Source organism: Delphinapterus leucas, chromosome 4 (genome assembly GCF_059928025.1).
Source record: "Delphinapterus leucas isolate spDelLeu-1000000601 "Yukka" chromosome 4, BTC_Dleu_Yukka2, whole genome shotgun sequence".
NCBI classification, from domain to species: domain Eukaryota; kingdom Metazoa; phylum Chordata; class Mammalia; order Artiodactyla; family Monodontidae; genus Delphinapterus; species Delphinapterus leucas.
Genome location: NC_143132.1, coordinates 57,108,746 through 57,124,276, shown reverse-complemented (window position 1 = coordinate 57,124,276; position 15,531 = coordinate 57,108,746).

The following is a 15,531-nucleotide window of genomic DNA, read 5'->3' as shown; positions in this document are numbered from 1 at the left end:
CAACATTCTGTGATTGAACCAGGAAGAAACAGAAAATAAAAACAGACCAATCACAAGCACTGAAATTCAAACTGTGATTAAAAATGTTCCAACAAACAAAAGCCCAGGACCACATGGCTTCACAGGCGAATTCCATCAAACACTTAGAGAAGAGCTAACACCTATCCTTCTCAAACTCTTCCAAAATATAGCAGAGGGAGGAACACTCCCAAACTCATTCTACGAGGCCACCATCACCCTGATACCAAAACCAGACAAAGATGTCACAAAAAAAGAAAACTACAGGCCAATACCACTGATGAACAAAGGTGCAAAAATCCTCAACAAAATACTAGCAAACAGAATCCAACAGCACATTAAAAGGATCATACACCATGATCAAATGGGGTTTATCCCAAGAGTGCAAGGGTTTTCAATATGTGCAAATCAATGTGATAAACCATATTAACAAATTGAAGGAGAAAAACCATATGATCATCTCAATAGATGCAGAAAAAGCTTTCGACAAAATTCAACACCCATTCATGATAAAAACCCTCCAGAAAGTAGGCATAGAGGAAATTTACCTCAACATAATAAAGGCTGTATATGACAAACCCACAGCCAACAACGTTCTCAATGGTGAAAAACAAATCATTTCCTCTAAGATCAGGAACAAGAGAAGGTTGCCCACTCTCACCATGATTGTTCAACATAGCTTTGGAAGTTTTAGCCACGGCAATCAGAAAAGAAAAAGAAATAAAAGTAATTCAAATTGGAAAAGAAGAAGTAAAACTGTTGCTGTATGCAGATGACATATTATACATAGAGAATCCTCAAGACGCTACCAGAAAACTACTAGAGCTAATCAATGAATGTGGTAAAGTAGCAGGATACAAAATTAATGCACAGAAATCTCTTGCATTCTTATACACTAATGATGAAAAATCTGAAAGAGAAATTAAGGAAACACTGCCATTTACCACTGCAACAACAAAAAAATTAAATACCTAGTAATAAACTTACCTAAGGAGACAAAAGGCCTGTATGCAGAAAACTATAAGACACTGATGAAAAAATTAAAGATGATACAAACAGATGGAGAGACTTACCATGTTCTTGGATTGGAAGAATCAACATTGTGAAAATGACTATACTACCCAAAGCAATCTACAGATTCAATGCAGTCCCTATCAAGCTACCAATGGCATTTTTAACAAAACTAGCACTAAAAATTTCACAATTTGTACGACACCACAAAGGACCCCGAATAGCCAAAGGAATCTTGAGAAGGAAATATGGAGCTGGAGGAATCAGGCTCCCTGACTTCAGACTATATTACAAAGTTACAATAATCAAGACAGTATGGTACTGGCACAAAAACAAATATAGATCAATGGAACAGGATAGAGAGTCCAGAGTTAAACCCACATACATATGGTCACCTTATCTTTGATAAGGGAGGCAAGAATATACAATGGTGAAAAGACAGCCTTTTCAATAAGTGGTGCTGGGAAAACTGGACAGTTACATGTAAAATAATAAAATTAGAGCACACATTATTTTATTAATTATTATAAAATAATAATTTTATTATAAAATAATAAAATTAGAGCACACAATAAAATTAGAGCACAATATTTTATTTATACACAAAAATAAAGTCAAAATGGATTAAAGACCTAAATGTAAGGCCAGACACTATAAAACTCTTAGAGTAAAACATAAGCAGAACACTCTATGACATAAATCACAGCAAGATCTTTTTTGACCCGCCTCCTAGAGAAAGGGAAATAAAAACAGAAATAAACAAATGGGACCTAATGAGACTTATGAACTTTTGCAGAGCAAACGAAACCATAAACAAGATGAAAAGACAGCCCTCAGAATGAGAGAAAACATTTGCAAATGACGCAACTGACAAAGGATTAATCTCCACAATATATAAGCAGGTCATGCAACTCAAGATCACAAAAGAAACAACCCAATCCAAAACTGGGCATAAGACATAAACAGACATTTCTCCAAGGAAGATATACAGATCGCCAATAAACACATGAAAGTTTGCTCAGCATCACTAATCATTAGAGAAAAGCAAATCAAAACTACAAGAGGTATCACCTCACCCCAGTCAGAATGGCCATCATCAAAAAATCTACAAAAAATAAATGCTGGAGAGGGTATGGAGAAAAGGGAACTCTCTTGCACTGTTGGTGGGAATGTAAATTGATACAGCCACTATGGAGAACAGTATGGAGGTTCCTTGAAAAACTAAAAACAGAACTGCCATATGACACAGCAATCCCACTACTGGGCATATACCCTGAGAAAACCATAATTCAAAAAGAGTCATGTACCACAGTGTTCACTGCAGCTCTATTTACAATAGCCAGGACGTGGAAGCCACCTAAGTGTCCATCGACAGATGAATGGATAAAGAAGATATGGCACGTATTTACAATGGAATATTACTCAGCCATAAAAAGAAATGAAACTGAGTTATTTGTAGTGAGGTGGATGGACCTAGAGTCTGTCATACATAGTGAAGTAAGTCAGAAAGAGAAAAGCAAATACCGTATGCTAAGACATATATATGGGATCTACAAAAAAAAAAAATGTTTCTGAAGAACCTAAGGGCAGGACAGGAATAAAGACGCAGACATGGAGAGCGGACTTGAGGACACGGGAGGGGGAGGGGGGCTGGGACGAGGTGGGAGATTGGCATGGACATACATACCAAATGTAGAATGGATGGCTGGTGCGAAGTAGCTGCATAGCACAGGGATATCAGCTCAGTGCTTCGTGACCACCTAGAGGGGTGGGCTAGGGAGGGTAGGAGGGACACTCAAGAGGCAGGGGATATGGGGATATGTGTACACGTATGGCTGATTCACTTTGTTATAAAGCAGAAGCTAATGCACCACTGTAGAGCAATTATACTCCAATAAAGATGCTGAAAAAAATAAAAAAAATATAAAGAGCATTGGTTCAAACCTTGAAAAAAAAGCTAAGAGACTAAAACATACTATTTGATTAAGTACTGGCTTCTGTTACTTAGGAGGCTGCCAAAAAGTTTGAATCTTATCCAAAGCAGTCTATTACATTCATCCGTTTTAAAACCCTCAAAGCAAGGGAGACATAAAATACACAGGGATTGTATAAAAACTGAAAAGAAGCAATTAATTTGGAACAAATGTCCCACTCATGTGATTAAATAAAGCCTTAAAAATAAGCCTAGTGGCAGCTTCTAGGTATTATATTTTTCCCTCCAGGAATAAAATCGTTTTTAAGTCTTTTGTTTAGTATTTAAAGTTTTCAGACTCAAGAAAAATTTTCCTTTCAAAATTTGAACATTAAATTTATCCAAGGTATGTTCATTTAATACATACCAAATTAACATCAAGAAGATCTATAAGCTCTAAAACAGTAGTTTTGACTTTTCTCAACAGAATTTCAGAAAATATATATCAGTGCCCAAAGAAAAGAAATTACATAAGCTATGTTTCATTCATTTTTTGAGAGACAGAGGAAGTGAGATTTGGATGAGGAGGTGCTTTATATATTTTATAGTAAATCATAAGGCTATGTTCTAGACAGACAGCTAGACATAATATTTTCATTTTCCATCAATCATGTTTTACCTAGCTAGGCATACTTGCTTGGATTTATGTAATATTTTCTATTAGTCTAAAATTGACTTACTGAAGTACTTTCTACCTTTTAAAATTATGTGGTTTAATCACTATATAAAGCAGATTTAATGGTATAATAAATGAAGTTACAATATCAATATGAAAGTGGTGTGTTACTAATTAAAAATCATTTTTATTTAAAAATAACTATTTAGTTTAGAATAATCAGAAAATGAATACGATAAAAGAAGAAAAATTTTAATGTCCATAATATTCACCCAGAGATAACCATTTATAATACATTGATATAAATCTTTCCAAAGAAAAATGTGTTCCTGACTTAAATCTATTTAAATAATTTCAGTATATTTCAGTGTAGGCATTTCAATTTGGAGAGTTAAAGCTGCAATTTGGGTTTTTTTTTCATATTAAGATAATTTAGGTAAAATAGGCACAGGGTCTCTGATGATACTAGAAAGTCACACATTGAAGGTGCATAATATAGATGTATCAATATTTATATTATAGATCACACTTGACTTTGGGATACAGGAGAGGCATTGGAGGTGGCCTTTCAGTTAGGCAGTTAGGATATTTCACGTAAGTCTAACCTGAATAAGAAAGGAGCCCACATCAAAAATATTAAATAACAGCTAACTCACTGAGCACTCATTATGTGTCGTGTGCATAGGATCAATCCTGTGCATGAGATGATTATATTTATCCTAATTTTATAGGTGAGGAATGAGAAGCACAGAGAGAATAAAAACACCCAGGGACAAAAGCAAGTATGTGACAGAGCTAAGAGCTGGTCACACATACCCAACGTAAGAGCTTATCTCCTTAACCATCAGGCATTACTGACTCACAAATATAGATGAGGATTCTAGGTGCTAGTAATGGTAGATTGATTCAATCCAGTTTCTGGACTCTGAAATAAATTTTGGACCATCTGGAGTTATCTATATGTAATTAGTAAGAAGTAAAACTTTTACAACTATTACTCTTACTTAAAAAGGCATACCATGGTGCAACCTGAGTAATGTGACTGGTGGCATTTTCACATTTATAAACAGATACCAGCTGATAGCCAAACCATTTAGAATTAGGATATTAAGACAAAATAAAAGAAATGGTCAAAAATTCAATTTGCCATATTAATGTAAAATATATTTCCCTTTTTCAGGGGAAAAGGAAAGTGGGAATGGTAAAGTCAGCTGGTCCAGTTAAAAATGAAATGAAGTATACTGAGTTTCCTAAAACATACATTAAAAATTGATTCTGATGTCGTCTTTTTTTTTTTTAACTTATTTCACTGCAGAACTCCTAAATATGCCAAACACACACAAAAAAACTGTATATGCACCATCAGCTACAGGAAGAAAATAATGAGTGCAAGTCACTGTACAGGTGTTTCATGGGTGCCAGGGAAATGGGGTCAAATTGGATTTGGCAAATGCAAGAGGAACTTTGTAAGTCTGAACTCCAACACAATGATTCTCTACTATAAGGTGGTTTTAAAAACATACCATTAACAAGATACCACCATAAATAATTAAGTTATGATCTTTGTTAAGGTGGCCCTAGCCTAGTAGCCTCTTATTCCTCCTGACTGTAAAAGCTTTCTCGACCAGGTGATTCTACTGGACATGGATCTGTGAGAAACTCTATCCCTGAGAAACAGTGTTATGAAGGATTCAGGTATCTCACATCTATTAGCTCCTCTTCCTTGATACTCTCACCAAACATATCATAAGATGAAATAGAAAGTAGAAAGTAACCAGCCCACTGTTTATACTCTGTAGCTCATAGCTGTGTAAAGTTAACTGTACAACAGTATAGGATGGGTTTCACCTATTTCCACCAAAAGTCTCTGCTATTTTCAGTAAGTCTTGGGTAAAAACAAGCAACCAAAAACATGGCTGGTCTTGTTACAATAACTAGGAACCTGGACAAGGTGCCTATTTCTGTCTCTTACATTCATGATTCTAGCGGTCAGAGTAGAATAAATAAACCTTGGAGCAGCTCCATTTTATAAAAGTCCTTGTGTTTGTCTGGCATTCTCATTTGACCTACAAATTACACACACACACACACACACACACACACACATAAATAATTTGGCTATATATATTCACTTGCATTTATATGCTGCCCAATCCACATAAAAGAAAATGAGTAAAATATAGATAGAGAATCTGGTGACAATGTCTAATCCATACCTGTATCCAGACAATCCAGTGGTCAAAATTACAGAAATACATGAGCACTCATCTTTGATTTCTGAAAGATGCAATGGAATCAATTTAACTGCTGCTCAAGGAACATTCTAAGAATCCAAGGAGTGACTGCTGCACAAGAGCCCCTGGAGATTGGCTGCTGTGGAGTTTGACATAATTCTAATTTGGTTTCCTTTCAAAGGAGGCATTCCAATCTTTTCTTCAAATAATTGAGCAAAGCAATTATGCAGTCTCTAGAAAAGCATTAATGTGCCCACAGAGGACACCTCAAAATATTTTCTCATCATTCCATAATTTATTGATTTTAGAAAACATTTCATTCCTCTTTAAATGACCTACATTTCTCAATTCATGGAAACAGCCTGGTTAACCACTTTTTAAATACAAATTGAAAGAAGAAGCTTGCCCTTCCTAGTCCTGTATTAGTGATTTCACCACTTGTTTACTCTGATGCATTATTGTATTCATTGGTTTAAACTCTACTATTTATTTCAATTAGCTCATATTTTATAATGCATTTGAGATTATTTATAGCAAGACTGCTCAACTGCTAATTGATTAGTTGCAGTAATCCCCAGAGACACTCTACTTTGAAAGTGTGAAAGACTATGTCTTATTTTAAATGATCGTAAAGTGACAGTGATGAATAAATTGGGAAAGGGGAACATCCATCAAGTGAGCAGTGGTTATAGAGAGTTTGGGAGCTAGATATACTGAAAGTTGAATACAAATAAAAAGAGGGGCTTAGGAAAAAGAAAAATAACATTCAAAGCCAAAATAAAAGGGGGCATTAATACTTGAAATCATGAGCAAAAACCCAGGATAGAGAAAGCTTAGAAATTCTCAGCGTAGGAAGGTTGCTCACAAATGTCAAGAGTAGAGTGGGACATTTTTCTCTTTCTGTTCACAACAAATTTATCACATTCATTCCACCTTTGGTAGCTTTTTTTTTTTTAAAGCTCTTTTTAAAACCTAACTTTTTTCCTAACTACTATTTTTAGAAGAAAGGAAAAAATCACCAATAATTCAATTTTCAGATTAAATCTCCATAAATATTTTAGCAGATATACTTCCAGTAGTATTTTGCTTATTTTATATCTCTCCTTACTGTTTTAATACACAGATAATATACAATCATCATAGAAATATAGAAGATAGAAATAACGAAAACAAAAATCAATAAAACAATCTGGAAACCCCAAATCAAGATATAACCACTGTTAACACGCTGGTGTCTATTTTTCTATAACAAAATGACCTTGGAATGAGATTGAACACCCATGTTATTTGAATCTTGATTGGGAGTATAAAAAAGATGAACCGACTTTTGTCTGACCCATTGAGATTGCACTGTTGCTGCCCCAGTTATGGAAGCTATACTGCTGCCACACTCTTGTATGATTGTGGTTGAGGTCAAAAGATCAGGCTGCAGTCCTGTACAAGAGCAGGCTTGGCCTCTCAGTGCAATGGACTGTTCCACTGTCAATTATCCTAGGATAATTCGAATAATCTTCTCCTTCCCCCCAAGGGGGTGGGTAAGAGAACTCAGGAGATAGGATTTAGGTAAGAGTAAGTAAAATTTTCTTCTCTCTTTGAAAAACTTGATAAATATCAGATGCATCTGCTTTCAAACTCTTATAATAAAATTTATGTAGAGCATTAAGCATTTGAATTTGTATTTTTAAATTACTTTAAATATCTTACGCCAAATCTATAAAATCTATGAAATATGCAAAATCTGTAAAATCTATGAAATATTTCTTAAAAATAGCCTAACACTTTCTCCCTTTCTCTCTCTGAACTGGCCAAAGTGTTAGCTGTATTATGATCATCACTTTGTATGATCCATAATATTTGCACTGTGTTTTGTAACTATAATTCCTTGAGATGGAGAAGAAAATACAAATATATATATAGTTATTAATTATAATAAAATAGTATGCAAATGATTACTAACAATTTTTTAAAATTTCACTAAAATATCTTATTTTCTATAAAATAAATGTTCAAAATTGACACAATATGTAATAGCTAGGCAAGTAGTATAATTAAAATGTATTACTGATATTAAAGATATATTTACCAATAAAAAAGAATAAGTAAGATTCACTTTTATTGAATTCTTTCAAAATATTAGGAAATTGATAATTTCCACATTATAAAGATATTTTAGAGCATAAAAAACATGGTACACTTCACAATTCACTTTATGAATCTAGTGAAATGAATCTAATGCATTTATCTGACAAAAAATTCTGCTAAGTTTACCAAAAAATTACTGACAGATGCATGAATGCAAGAACATAAGAATAAGCATTCAAATTAAATAATATCATCACATACTGAGTGAAGTACGTCAGATACAGAAAGACAAATATCATATGATTTCGCTTATATGTAGTAGCTAAAAAAAGGGTACAAATGAACTTATTTACAAAACAGAAGTAGAGCCACAGATATAGAAAATAAACTTATGGTTACCAGGGGATAAGGAGGGGCAGGGATAAATTGGGAGACTGGGATTGACATATACACATTACTATATATAAAATAGATAACTAATAAGGACCTACTGTATAGAGCAGGGAACTCTACTCAATACTCTGTAATGGCCTATAGGGAAAAGAATCTAAAAAAAGAGTGGATATATGTATATGTATAACGGATTCACTTTGCTGTACAGCTGAAACTAATACAACATTGTAAATCAACTATACTTCAATAAAAATTTTTTTTAAATATCATGAAAGGTTAATCTACCCAATCAAGTAAAATATATCCTTATATTTTGTTGGTTTAATATTAGAAATTGTTTTCATGTACTATATATCACATTAGCAGTAGAAAACCAATATCTTGATAGATGTAGAAAAGATTTTTCAAATGTAATTTGGCATCATTCTTAATATCAAAACCAACCGATAATCTAAAAATTAAATTAAAGTAATAATACAACATTTTTAGAGTACAACAGAAACTACTCACCATTTGTAAAACAGCTGCTGGCATATCATGGGGTCCGAAAAAGCTAGAAAGCCCTAGAAGACAAAATGCAACAATTAAGGAGATGGTTTTATTCAGGTGATTGCAGTGGGGAGATATTCATTAATCAGAAATGTCTTGAAGAAATGGAAGGAACCTGAGATTAGATAAATACAGGTAGACAAATGAGTTATGTGTGGGTCTTAAGGTCGTCATGATAAAGTTTAAAGGTAGGTCTTACCCAAGAAATTCAGGAAAGGGGAAGATGAGTCTTAGACTATACAAGAGCAGGACTATCCAAGGTCATTAGATATATCCTAGACACAAAAAGAGGGTAAGATTTCTTAACCGTTGATGTTTTCTTGGAGCAAAGGGCTTGGATGGAGTTCAACATTGCTAATGTCTTATCAAGAACATCAAATGACTATGGAATTGAAGTTATCCACCATGAGCTTGATATTATCAGAGCCACTGAATCATGCAGTCAGATAGACACAGTACCCATTGGATAATGCAAATAGGTATACTTTGTATTGGGCCCAAGAAGCTCCAAAAAGCATGAATAAATTATATATGCAGGTGACTCAAACTCATGTTATCTGCTTCTACTGTACCTGTGCTTCTTCCTCGTGGTAAACTATAAGCTTATGAAGAAATTCATATTATCAACTGACAAGGCAGGAGAAAACAAGAGAAATAATTAGTATATAGGGGCACTGTTATTCTAGCTGTTGTAACTGTCATTATAAAGCTACTCAGTTGTTGCTTTAATGACAGTCATAAGAGAATAGTGTTCCAGTAGGCAAGCAATTATTACAAGGAGAAAAGTTGTTTGAAGTATGGGTATATCAATACATGGACTCCTCAGCTGTGGGAGAACAGCCTTTGCTGATTAATTAAGGCTCTGGAAAGAACAAGATTTGAAAATGAGAAACAAAAAAGCTCTGGAGAAAAGATGTATACATATATCTGTGAGAAAAGATACAGAGCATATGGCTACTAATGAGTACGTACACAGAAGAAATTCTAAAAAAAAATTTAGATGAAAAGAATAACTCATCCAATGGATGTCAGCCTATTTCTCTTCAGTCACCTGATGCTGGTACAGAGGGGAAAGCAACCATGAAGATAGAGGTGAAGAATATATATGGACCCAACACCATTAGTGCCTCTTACTTCAAATCCTTGTTTAGCTAATGACACTGTAGAATGCCCCACCTGCCACCCAAGAGACTGATGCTGAGTAACTGACACAGCACCATTACACACAGCTTTTTTTTTTTTGGTGGAAGGTGAATGATATGGATCATTTCCTAGAGGTAATAGTGATTTGTTCCTATTTGAATTGATTCATACCATGGCTATGGGTTTGCTTTTCTGTCCACAATGCCACTGATAGCACCACTAACTGAGGGTTTATAGAACAGCCGATCTATTAACATGGCATTCCATACAATATTGCTGAAGAGCACTGCATACATTTTAAAGCATATTGGGGCAATATTGGGTGCACAGCATGGGATACACCAGTCTTCTATAACCCATTGCTCAGAAGCAGTTGACTAAACTGCACAGTAGAATGGTCTGTTAAAGGCTTAGGTAATGTACCAGATTAGGGACAACACTCTCCAGACTGGAGTCCTGTCTTCCAGGATAAAGTATATATTTACTTTGGACTACCAACTGATATATGGTACTTTGCTATCTATAGACTGAATACATAAATCCGGGAACCAAGAGGTACAAGTAAATTGACTCTTTTACTTTCACTTCCAGTGAACTGATTACAGAATTTGTCTTTCCATTCCCAAGACAGACCTTAGGCCGTGGTTGGTTAGAAGTACTGGTTTTTAGCAGGAATAATTCAGCTTGGAGACATAGCAAGGGTCCCAATGAACCTGAAGCTACAATTAGCCCCTCGTCTCTCTGGCTTCTTCATGCCACTGAAACCAACTGCACTATCAGGAAAAGAGGGTTACTGCTTCTAGTCATCCTCAAGAGCAAGGGTAGCTCCTACGCAATGGGAGTAGGGGGGATGATGCCAGTAAGACAGAAGCTTTACTGCGGAATTGCTTGGTGTATCTGTGCCCAGTGATAACAGTAAATGGGCAGTTGCAGCAAGCATGGCCCAAGAAAGAATGATAATTAAGGATTTAAACTCTTGGGGATGGTCTAGGTCACACCAGAAGGCACACAAGCAACCCAGGCTAGCTGTGGTACTGGTCTAAGGTGGGGGATATACAGAATGTGTGGTGGAGAAGGGAAATGAATACCTATTATAATCTTAGGACCAGCGGGAGCAATAGGGATTATTCTCTTTTACTTCACCTCTTTGTCTAGCTGTCACTCTGGTGGCAACATTGGCATTTTCTCTGCTAGAATGCACTTTTTCTAGATGTTAACATGGTTCATTCCTACACTCCATTCACATATGCTCAAATGTTATCTTCTTAATGGTGCCTTCCTCTTTATCTAAAAGAACAATGTCTTCCTGTTCTCCAGTCTTTCCACCCCTCTTCCCCTGCTGTACATTGTACTTACCAATTTCAAATAAAATTATTTACATATTTATGAATGTATGCATTAATTGCTTATTAATGCATATTTTTTGTTGTCTGGCTCTCTCCTTGAATGTAAAATTCACAGGGGAATGCATTTTTTTTTCATTATTGTATCCCCATCACCTGGAAGAATGCCTGGTCATAGCAAATATTTAATAAATATTGGTAGAATAAATAAATTAGTTTCCTTCCTTTTTCTGATTGATGACAACTTAGTGACCTGAGACAAAAATGGAAAATGAAAACAAGGTTGTTCTCTCCATCTCTCAGGGGCTTTATGATCTCTTCTTTGCTTTTATCTTTTCCACTCATGATTGCCATCCTTTTCTAGAGAACTCAAGCCAACTACCCAACGCATGTCTATATATTCTTCCAGCTCTAGGATACACCATGCATGGACTACAAACTTTATGTTTACTGTACATATTCTTCCTAAAGGAAATTTTATTATCTTAGCCATGGGCAAGGACTGTCTTTCCAAGGACTGTAGTTCCCTTGATCTCATCACCTTTCGCTGGGACAAGAGGTTGTGGAGCTGAAGGTGAAAATCCATTCCAAAAACAAGATTGTGAACAGGAAGGCAGCAAAAAACAGACTACTTCATTTTTTTTGTAGCAAACTAATTTTGACTAGTACATAATGTATGCAGAACTAGTTAGGTTAAACATATAGTTACATTAGGCTTTTTGAAAAGAACTAAATGACCCTATTATGATTTTAGTATCCCTATACAACTAGGTCTATAATTTAAAAATCATTGATAGTAATGCTCATTTGGATACTGTGTCTGTGTATTTCCTCAGAGAAGCAGATACCAGAATGAAATTCGTCATTCAAGAGATTTATTGGATGAAAGACTTGTGAAAAATAAAGGGGGGATTTCCCTGGTGGCACAGTGGTTAAAGAACCTGCCTACCAATGCAGGGGACACGGGTTCAAGCCCTGGTACGGGAAGATCCCACATGCCGCGGAGCAACTAAGCCCGTGCACCACAACTACTGAGCCTGTGCTCTCTTAGAGCCCGTGAGCCACAACTACTGAACCCGTGTACCACAACTACTGAAGCATGCGTGCCTAGAGTCCGTGCTCTGCAACAAAGAGAAGCCACCGCAACAAGAAACCCACACACCGCAACGAAGAGTAGCCCCCCCTCGCCGCAACTAGAGAAAGCCAGCATGCAGCAACAAAGACCCAATGCAGCCATAAATAAATAAATAAAATTTTAAAATAAAAAAATAAATGGGGAAGGAGCAGGAGAGTGGGAGGAGCCTACCGACCTCAATGCAGGTTTGACTCCTGTTAAAGAAAATAAGAAGAAAGGAAGATTGTGTAAGAAGAGCCTCAGACTATAGTGCAGCTCTGAAAATGCCCTGATGGTTTTCTCTGGCTGATGGGGAGCCCCAGAACAAAATTTTCCATTAGAAAACTCACTCACTGGGCAATGCAACGGCTGGAGTACCCCTACCATACACAGTTATTACCTGATAGGATCTTTTTTCTGCATTTTTTTTTTACATCTTTATTGGAGTATAATTGCTTTACAATGGTGTGTTAGTTTCTGCTTTATAACAAAGTGAATCAGTTATACATATACATATGTTCCCATATCTCTTCCCTCTTGCGTCTCCCTCCTTCCCACCCTCCCTATCCCACCCCTCCAGGTGGTCACAAAGCACCGAGCTGATCTCCCTGTGCTATGCGGCTGCTTCCCACTAGCTATCTACCTTACGTTTGGTAGTGTATATATGTCCATGCCTCTCTCTCGCTTTGTCACAGCTTACCCTTCCCCTTCCCCATATCCTCAAGTCCATTCTCTAGGTCTGTGTCTTTATTCCTGTCTTACCCCTAGGTTCTTTATGACATTTTTTTTCTTAAATTCCATATGTATGTGTTAGCATACGGTATTTTTCTCTTTCTGACTTACTTCACTCTGTATGACAGACTCTACGTCTGTCCACCTCATTACAAATAGCTCAATTTCATTTCTTTTTATGGCTGAGTAATATCCCATTGTATATATGTGCCACATCTTCTTTATCCATTCATCCGAAGATGGACACTTACGTTGTTTCCATCTCCGGGCTACTGTAAATAGAGCTGCAATGAACATTTTGGTACATGACTCGTTTTGAATTATGGGTTTCTTAGGGTATATGCCCAGTAGTGGGATTGCTGGGTCATATGGTAGTTCTATTTGTAGTTTTATAAGGAACCTCCATACTGTTCTCCAGGCTGTACCAATTCACATTTCCACCAGCAGTGCAAGAGTGTTCCCTTTTCTCCACACCCTCTCCAGCATTTATTGTTTCTAAATTTTTTGATGATGACCATTCTGACTGGTGTGAGATGATATCTCATTGTAGTTTTGATTTGCATTTCTCTAATGATTAATGATGGTGTGCATTCTTTCATCTGTTTGCTGGCAGTCTGTATATCTTCTTTGGAAAAATGTCTATTTAGGTCTTCTGCCCATTTTTAGATTGGGTTGTTTGTTTTTTTGTTATTGAGCTACATGAGCTGCTTATAAATTTTGGAGATTAATCCTTTGTCAGTTGCTTTGTTTGCAAATATTTTCTCCCATTCTGAGGGTTGTCTTTTGGTCTTGTTTATGGTTTCCTTTGCTGTGCAAAAGCTTTGAAGTTTCATTAGGTCCCATTTGTTTATTTTTGTTTTTATTTCCATTTCTCTAGAAGGTGGGTCAAAAAGGATCTTGCTGTGATTTATGTCACAGAGTGTTCTGCCTATGTTTTCCTCTAAGAGTTTGATAGTTTCTGGCCTTACATTTAGGTCTTTAATCCATTTTGAGCTTATTTTTGTGTATGGTGTTAGGGAGTGATCTAATCTCATACTTTTACATGTACCTGTCCAGTTTTCCCAGCACCACTTATTGAAGAGGCTCTCCTTTCTCCACTGTACATTCCCTGATAGGATCTTGAGGAGACAGTAGCCTCAGCATGTACACTGCAATGCAGGCTGTCACTTAGCTACTCCTTTTAGTAAGTTCTCTCATCAGAGAAGATCTGAACAGTACATTCTCATGATTGCCTCTGCCACTGACTCTTACTGTTCTCTTTAATATCTTCTCCCCAACAGACTATAAACACCACAAAATCAATTAACATATACACCTTTGTTCTTTCCTGCATATGCCTCACCTAAAGTAGGGGATATAGTGGTTAAAAGGTTCTACACATGTAAAAAGGTTATATTTATGAGCTGCCTTGGTGTAGCAGTGGGTGATTTCCTCACAATGAAAATAGTTTCTGTAGTTTTAAAATTTAATATGCATCAGAATTTTCAGGTTCACTGAAACATTTAAGACCTCATTTAGCTTATATGAGTAATGAAAACATTCAGTATACTATATAACCTTGTTCCACAGGTTAATTATAGGTCACTATTAAACATTGACTTTTTATAGTATCTTTTATTATTTACTTCTTTGAAAGCAAGCTATGATATTGAGATATAGCATTTCATTTCAGATTTACAGATAGAAGATTGGGCCAGATAGAGTTGAAGGAAGAAGCTGAGGACTTCTTGAAGTGATTTTTAGTCCTTGAAAATCACAAAATACATGAATGGAAACACTGAAATTAGGATTCACAGCTGATGAACTTTTCATTTGCTCTTCTCATTGATTTACACTGCTGCTGTCTTTCTTTCTTAAAAAAAAATTCTGGGTTTCTGTATACAAAAAATATTTAAAGATCGAAAACACTAAGTGGTGATGCTCAATGAATATCTGCTGGTAATCTTCATGGCATCGGGTTCTCCTGGATGGGACAAGGATCACTTGGAAAATAAAGGAATTCCAGAACAACCCTAACAGTAACTATCATTTTACTTATTGGTTTCCAAATATTCTGCTAAGCAATTCATAAATATTATCACATTCTTAAAACGACCTCATCCCTATTTCATAGATGAGGAAACCGGGCTAGAGAAAAATTAATTGCCCAAGGGCACAGAACTAGCAAGTGGCAGAAGTGAGATTAGAACCCAAGTCTGTATGACTAAAAATGTGTGCTTTTTTTTTTTTTGGCTGCACCATGTGGCATGCTGGATCTTAGTTCCCCGACCAGAGCTCGAACCCATGGACCCCTGCACTGGAAGCACAGAGTCTTAACCACTGGA